General features: G+C 35.6%; 1 pseudogene; it reads right to left on the bottom strand.

The window, feature by feature from the left end:
- Positions 1 to 247: 247 nt before the first annotated feature.
- Positions 248 to 346, bottom strand: LOC143654737 (U6 spliceosomal RNA; annotated as a pseudogene).
- Positions 347 to 6,057: the final 5,711 nt, after the last annotated feature.

The raw sequence follows: 6,057 nt of genomic DNA, 5'->3' as shown, positions 1-6,057 counted from the left end.
ACAATATGGATGGACCTGAAGGACATTATAGTGAGTGAGATTAGCCAGAAACAAAAGGACAAATACTGTATGGTCTCACTGATATGAACTGACATTAGTGAATAAACTTGGAGAATTTCATTGGTAACAGAGACCATCAGGAGATAGTAATAGGGTAAGATATTGGGTAATTGGAGCTGAAGGGATACAGATTGTGAAATGGGACTGATTGTAAAAATTCAGAAATGGATAGCACAATACTTTTTTTTTTAATATGGAAATCTTCACGAATTTGTGTGTCATCCTTGCGCAGGGGCCATGCTAATCTTCTCTGTATCGTTCCAATTTTAGTATATAGCACAATACTTCTTAACTGTAATACAATAATGTTAGAACACTGAATGAAGCTGAATGTAAGAATGATAGAGGGAGGAGGCCTGGGGGCACAAATTAAATCAGAAGATATATTATAAAGACTGAGATGGTATAATCTGGGAATGCCTGGAGTGTATAATGAGAGTGACTAAATGTACAAATTTAAAAACGTTTTGCATGAGGAAGAACAAAGGAATGTCAATACTGCAGGGTGTTGAAAATAGATGGTAACTAATATTTTAAAACTTTAACTTATGTGTGAGACTAAAGCAAAAAATGTTTATTTGGTACAAAATTTATATTTTGACTAGCACATTTCCTAATATAACTTATGTGGACAGCTTAACTGAACATCATAAGTACATGGAACCTTGAGTAGGGCATGAGATTGGAGGTTTGTCCAGATTGATGCCTCAATAAATCCCAGAAGGATTTGAACAGTGAGTGAGAAAGTATTTGCAAAGTCCCTTTGGGGGAATGGCGAGACGGGTAAAATTCAACTTCCCCAAGTGGAGAATTCTTGATATTCTCACAAGCAGTGGGGACAACCAAAGCAATAGGCTGAGCCCCCAATCATGGGGTTTGTTCCTATGAAACTTAACTCCGCAAAGGATAGGCTAAGCCTACTTTTTAAAATTAGGCCCAAGAGTCACCCCCAAGAGAACCTCTTTTGTTGCTCAGATGTGGCCTCCCTCTCTCAGCCAACACGACAAGCAAACTCACTGCCCTCCCCATCTCTACGTGGGACATGACTCCCAGGGGTGTGAACCTTCCTGGCAACATGGGACGGAAATCCTAGAATGAGCTGGGATGCAGCACCAAAGGATTGAGAAAACCTTCTTGACCGAAAGAGGGAAGAGTGAAATGAGACAAAATAAAGTGTCAATGGCTGAGAGATTCCAAACAGAGTTGAGAAGTTATCCTGAAGGTTATTCTTACACATTAAATAGATATCACCTTTTCAGTTAAGGTGTAACTAAAAAGACTGGAGGGAACTGTCTGAAAATGTAGAGCTGTGTTCCAGTAGCCATGTTTCTTGAAGATGATTGTATAATGATACAGCTTTTGCAATGTGACTGTGTGATTGTGAAAACTTTGTGTCCGATGCTCCTTTTATCTACCGTACGGACAGATGGGTAAAACATTTCGATTAAAAATAAATAAGTAATAGGGGGAATGTGCTGGTTTGAAAGGAAGTATGCCCCCTAAGAAAAGCCAGTTTTAACATAAATCTCATTTCATAAAGGTAGAATAATCCCTATTCAATACTGTATGTTTGAAACTGTAATGAGATCATCTCCCTGGTTGATATGATTTAGTTAAGAATGATTGTTAAACTGGATTAGGGGATGACAGGTCTCCACCCATTTGACTGGGTCTTGATTAGTTTCTGAAGTCCTATTAAAGAGGAAGCATTTTGGAGAATGAGAGATTCAGAGAGAGCAGAGAATGCTGCAGCACCACGAAGCAGAGAGTCCACCAGCCAGCGACCTTTGGAGATGAAGAAGGAAAATGCCTCCCGGGGAGCTTCATGAAACAGGAAGCCAGGTGACAAAGCTAGCAGATGACACCGTATTCACCATGTGCCCTTCCAGCCAAGAAGCCCTGACTGTGTTTGCCATGTGCTGTCTCGCTTGAGAGAGAGACCCTGAACTTCATCGGCCTTCTTGAACCAAGGTATCTTTCCCTGGATGCCTTTGATAGGACATTTCTATAGACTTGTTTTACTTGGGACATTTTCTCGGCCTTAGAACTGTAAACTTGCAACTCATTAAATTCTCCCTTTTAAAAGCAATTCCATTTCTGATATATTGCATTCCAGCAGCTAGCAAACTAGAACAGGGAACAAATGTTAAAATAAATTTAGTACACTGAAATGCTAGTGATCAATGAAAGGGAGGGGTAAAGGGTATGGTATGTATGATTTTTTTTTTTCTGTTTTCTTTTTATTTCTTTTTCTGAATTGATGCAAAGGTTCTAAGAAATGATCATGATGATGAATATACAACTATGTGATGATATTGTGAATTACTGATTATATATGTAGAATGTAATGATCATATGGTAAGAATGTTTGTGTTTGTATGTTGGTACATTTAATAAATAAAATAAATTTAAAAGGAATTAAGGAAGATTAAAAAAAGAAATAAAAATAGGGTGGATTTTGGGTAACTGGAGTTGAAGGGATACAGATTGTGCAATAGAACTGATTGTAAAATTTCAAAAATGTATAGCACAATATTACCTAATTGTAGCATAATAATGTTAGTACATTGAATGAAGTTGAATGTAAGAATGATAGAGGGAGGACGGCTGGGACACAAACGAAACCAGAAGGAGAGATAGAAAATAAAGACTGAGATAGTATAATCTAGGAATGCCTAGAGTGTACAATGATAGGAATTGAATGTACAAATTAAAAAATATTTTTGCATGAGGAATGTCAATACTGCAAGGTGTTGAAAATAGATGGTAATTCATATTTTAAAACTTTAACTTATATGTGAGACTAAAGAAAAAATGTGTATTTGGTACAAAATTTATATTTTGACTAGTGCATTTCTTAATATAATTTATATGGACAGTTTAATTGAACACCATAAGCACATGGAACCTTTAGTAGGGTATGAGATTTTGTAGGTTTGTCCAGAGTGATGCCCCAATAAATCCCAGAGTGATTTGAACAGTGGGTAAAAAAGTATTTGCAAAGTCCCCTTGGGGGAATGGCGAGACAGGGGAATAATTCAGCTTCCCCATTTGGAGTATTCCTGATATTCTCACAAGCAGTGGGGGCAACCAAATCAATTGGCTGAGCCCTCAATCTTGGGTTTGTTCATATGAAATTTATCCCAGTGAAGAATAGACCAAGCTTACTTAAAATTAGGCCTAAAAGTCACTTCCAGAGAACCTCTTTTGTTGCTCAGATGTGGCCTATCTCACTCTCAGCCAATACGGCAAGCAAACTCTCTGCCCTCCCCCTTTCTACGTGGGACATGACTCCCAGGGGTGTAAACTTCCCTGACAACGTGGGAATGAAATCCTAGAATGAGCTGGGATTGTGAAATCAAGGCATTGAGAAAATCTTCTCGACAGGAAGGGGGAAGAGAGAAATGAGACAAAATGAAGCATCAGTGGTTGAGAGATATCAAACAGAGACAAGAATTTACCCTGGAGGTTATTCTTACACATTTTATAGATATCCCCTTTTTAGTTTAAGGTGTATTGGAGAGACTAGAGGTAAGTGCCTGAAACGGTAGAGCTGTTTTCCAGTAGCCATGTTTCTTGAAGATGAATGTATAATGATATAGCTTTTGCATTGTGACTATGTGATTGTGAAAACCTTGTATCTGATGCTCCTTTTATCTGTGATATTGACAGATGAGTTAAAAAATATGGATTAAAGTAAATAATATGGGGAACAAATGTTAAAATAAATTGAGTAGACTGAAATACTGGTGAATAATGAAAGGGAGTGGTAAGGGGTATAGAAAAAAATAGGGGGAACAAAGGTTAAAATCTATTGAGTAGATGGAGATATTAATGGTCAATGAGAGGGAGGGGTAAGGGGTATGGTATGTGTGATTTTTTTTCTTTTTATTTCTTTTTCTGGAGTGATGTAAATGTTCTAAAAAATGATCACGGTGATGAATATACTACTATGTGATGATATTGTGAGCCATTGATTGTACACCATACACAATGCTTGTATGTTAAGAATGTTCATGTTTGTATGCTGTTTTGGTTTGATAATACAAAATAAATTTTAAAAAGAATGTTTGAATACGTTTGTACATTTGTCAAGATTTACAATAAGAATGCTTGAATATGTAATAAATTCTTAGGGTTTCTAGAAAATAAAAGTTTCAATCTTTTAAAATTTTGAATTAGACAATGTTTATTTGCATGATATCTTTGTTATTATTAATGATCTTACTACTTCTAAGCAAGAACCTAATGCAACATGATTTCCAATGGCAGATAAAATTGAAGAGAAAAAAGGAAAGTTAGACGAGTGGAAGTACAGGTCTCTAAGACCTGCTTGCTTGAGAAGTTACAACGTGCCCCATAATTTAACAAAAATCACCAATGAAGTTGGTTATGATCTAGATATTATATGTTTGTGAAGCATTGACCAAATTCCTTACAGAATTGTTAGAATATTGTAAATTTTATTTCCATCAAAAGATGATCCATGCATGGGAAATTCATAGACCCCTAATCCATTGCTTTCAGTGAAAGAGGATTTGTTTTAACTATAAAGGATAAATTGTTGGAACTGATTATTGATGGAGAATTGAATATGGATTTTAAAAATGCAGAGTTGCTTCATTTTGGATAGAGTGTGAAAGATGAAAATCCTGAGCTTCCTAAAGTTGTTTTAAAAATCTCTCATTCCATTCTCACCAACAAACCTCTGTGAGGCTGGTTTCTCCACTAGAGGTCTCACTGAAACAAAACATAGAAATAGTTTCCATACACATTATTCTTTGGGAGTAGCATTGTCCGCCATCCTGTATGGATCAGATAGGTTAGCAAGCAATAGACATGTGCATTTGTTACATTAAAAGTCCAAATCTTCGTACATTGATGTTTATTCAAAAAGAAGTGGAGAAATCGTGATGTTGATTTTATTTGGGTCCCCAGTATCTTGAAGCAGTTAGAAGAAAAAACCGAAAAATCATGGAACTGTAATTCATACCAAACTTTAAAATCTGTTCTGTAACTACTTCTTAAAATGTACTTGGAAATGTATTGCTTTTTTGTATATATGTTATATTTCACAACAACAACAAAAAAACAAATGAAAAAATAAATAAATAAAATAAAGCAAGGGAAAAATCACTTCAAAAAAGTGGGGAAACAATATTTTACACATAATTTTGTTTTTTAATGATTGTAGAACAATAAAAAATTATGAGAGTAATAGCAATTCTCTCTAATTAATAGTCTCTGTACTACATTCAAAGAGCAACATGCACAAATTTTACAATTATTGTATTTTTTCTTATGTTTGTTCTGATTATATTCATTAAACGGTGGTTTTATGCCTGTTGACTCTGATAATAAAAAAAAGGGCATGTCTCTCTTTTTTGTGTGTGTGTGTGCTGTATGGCAGGGTCACATTTCATTATTTTTCCATGTGAGTTTCCTGTTATTGCAGTACCATTTGTTGAATTTTGTTCATTGTTTGTTTGTTTTGCTTGTTTATTTTCTGAGAAGTGCATGTCTCTATCTTTAATGTAATTTATCTAGTAATTCATTTTTATTGACCTGTACAAATGCATCAATTTGCAACAGATTAAAATTTTTAAAAAAAAACTGGTCCTTTGAGAAGCACTGCTCTAGGCATTGATCTCATCTTTAAAATAGGGATGAATTCCCCATGATCAAATGTAGAAATGACCAACTCTGATTTGAACACAACCTTTGGGTTGTGTAAAACACAGTGTGTTAACAGGAAAAAAAAAAAAAAAGTCCAGTTCAAACATTTCAGCTGCAAAGTGGGACGGACAGCTCCGAGTTTCACGTCATCATTCCCGCTAGGGGGCAGTCAAGAAGTATTTATAATCATGGGGGTGCATCCTAAATCCAAAATTGCTCTTACATCAAGAGATGGAAGCATGCAGGGAAAAATAAGGCTTAGACCTAGATAATTCCTTAGAGGATATTTACTAAGCACCTGTATTATGCTGTACCACATCA

This window comes from Tamandua tetradactyla, chromosome 13 (genome assembly GCF_023851605.1).
Source record: "Tamandua tetradactyla isolate mTamTet1 chromosome 13, mTamTet1.pri, whole genome shotgun sequence".
NCBI lineage: Eukaryota > Metazoa > Chordata > Mammalia > Pilosa > Myrmecophagidae > Tamandua > Tamandua tetradactyla.
Note: the sequence above shows the minus strand (reverse complement) of the source record. Positions and strands in the feature narration are given on the sequence as shown.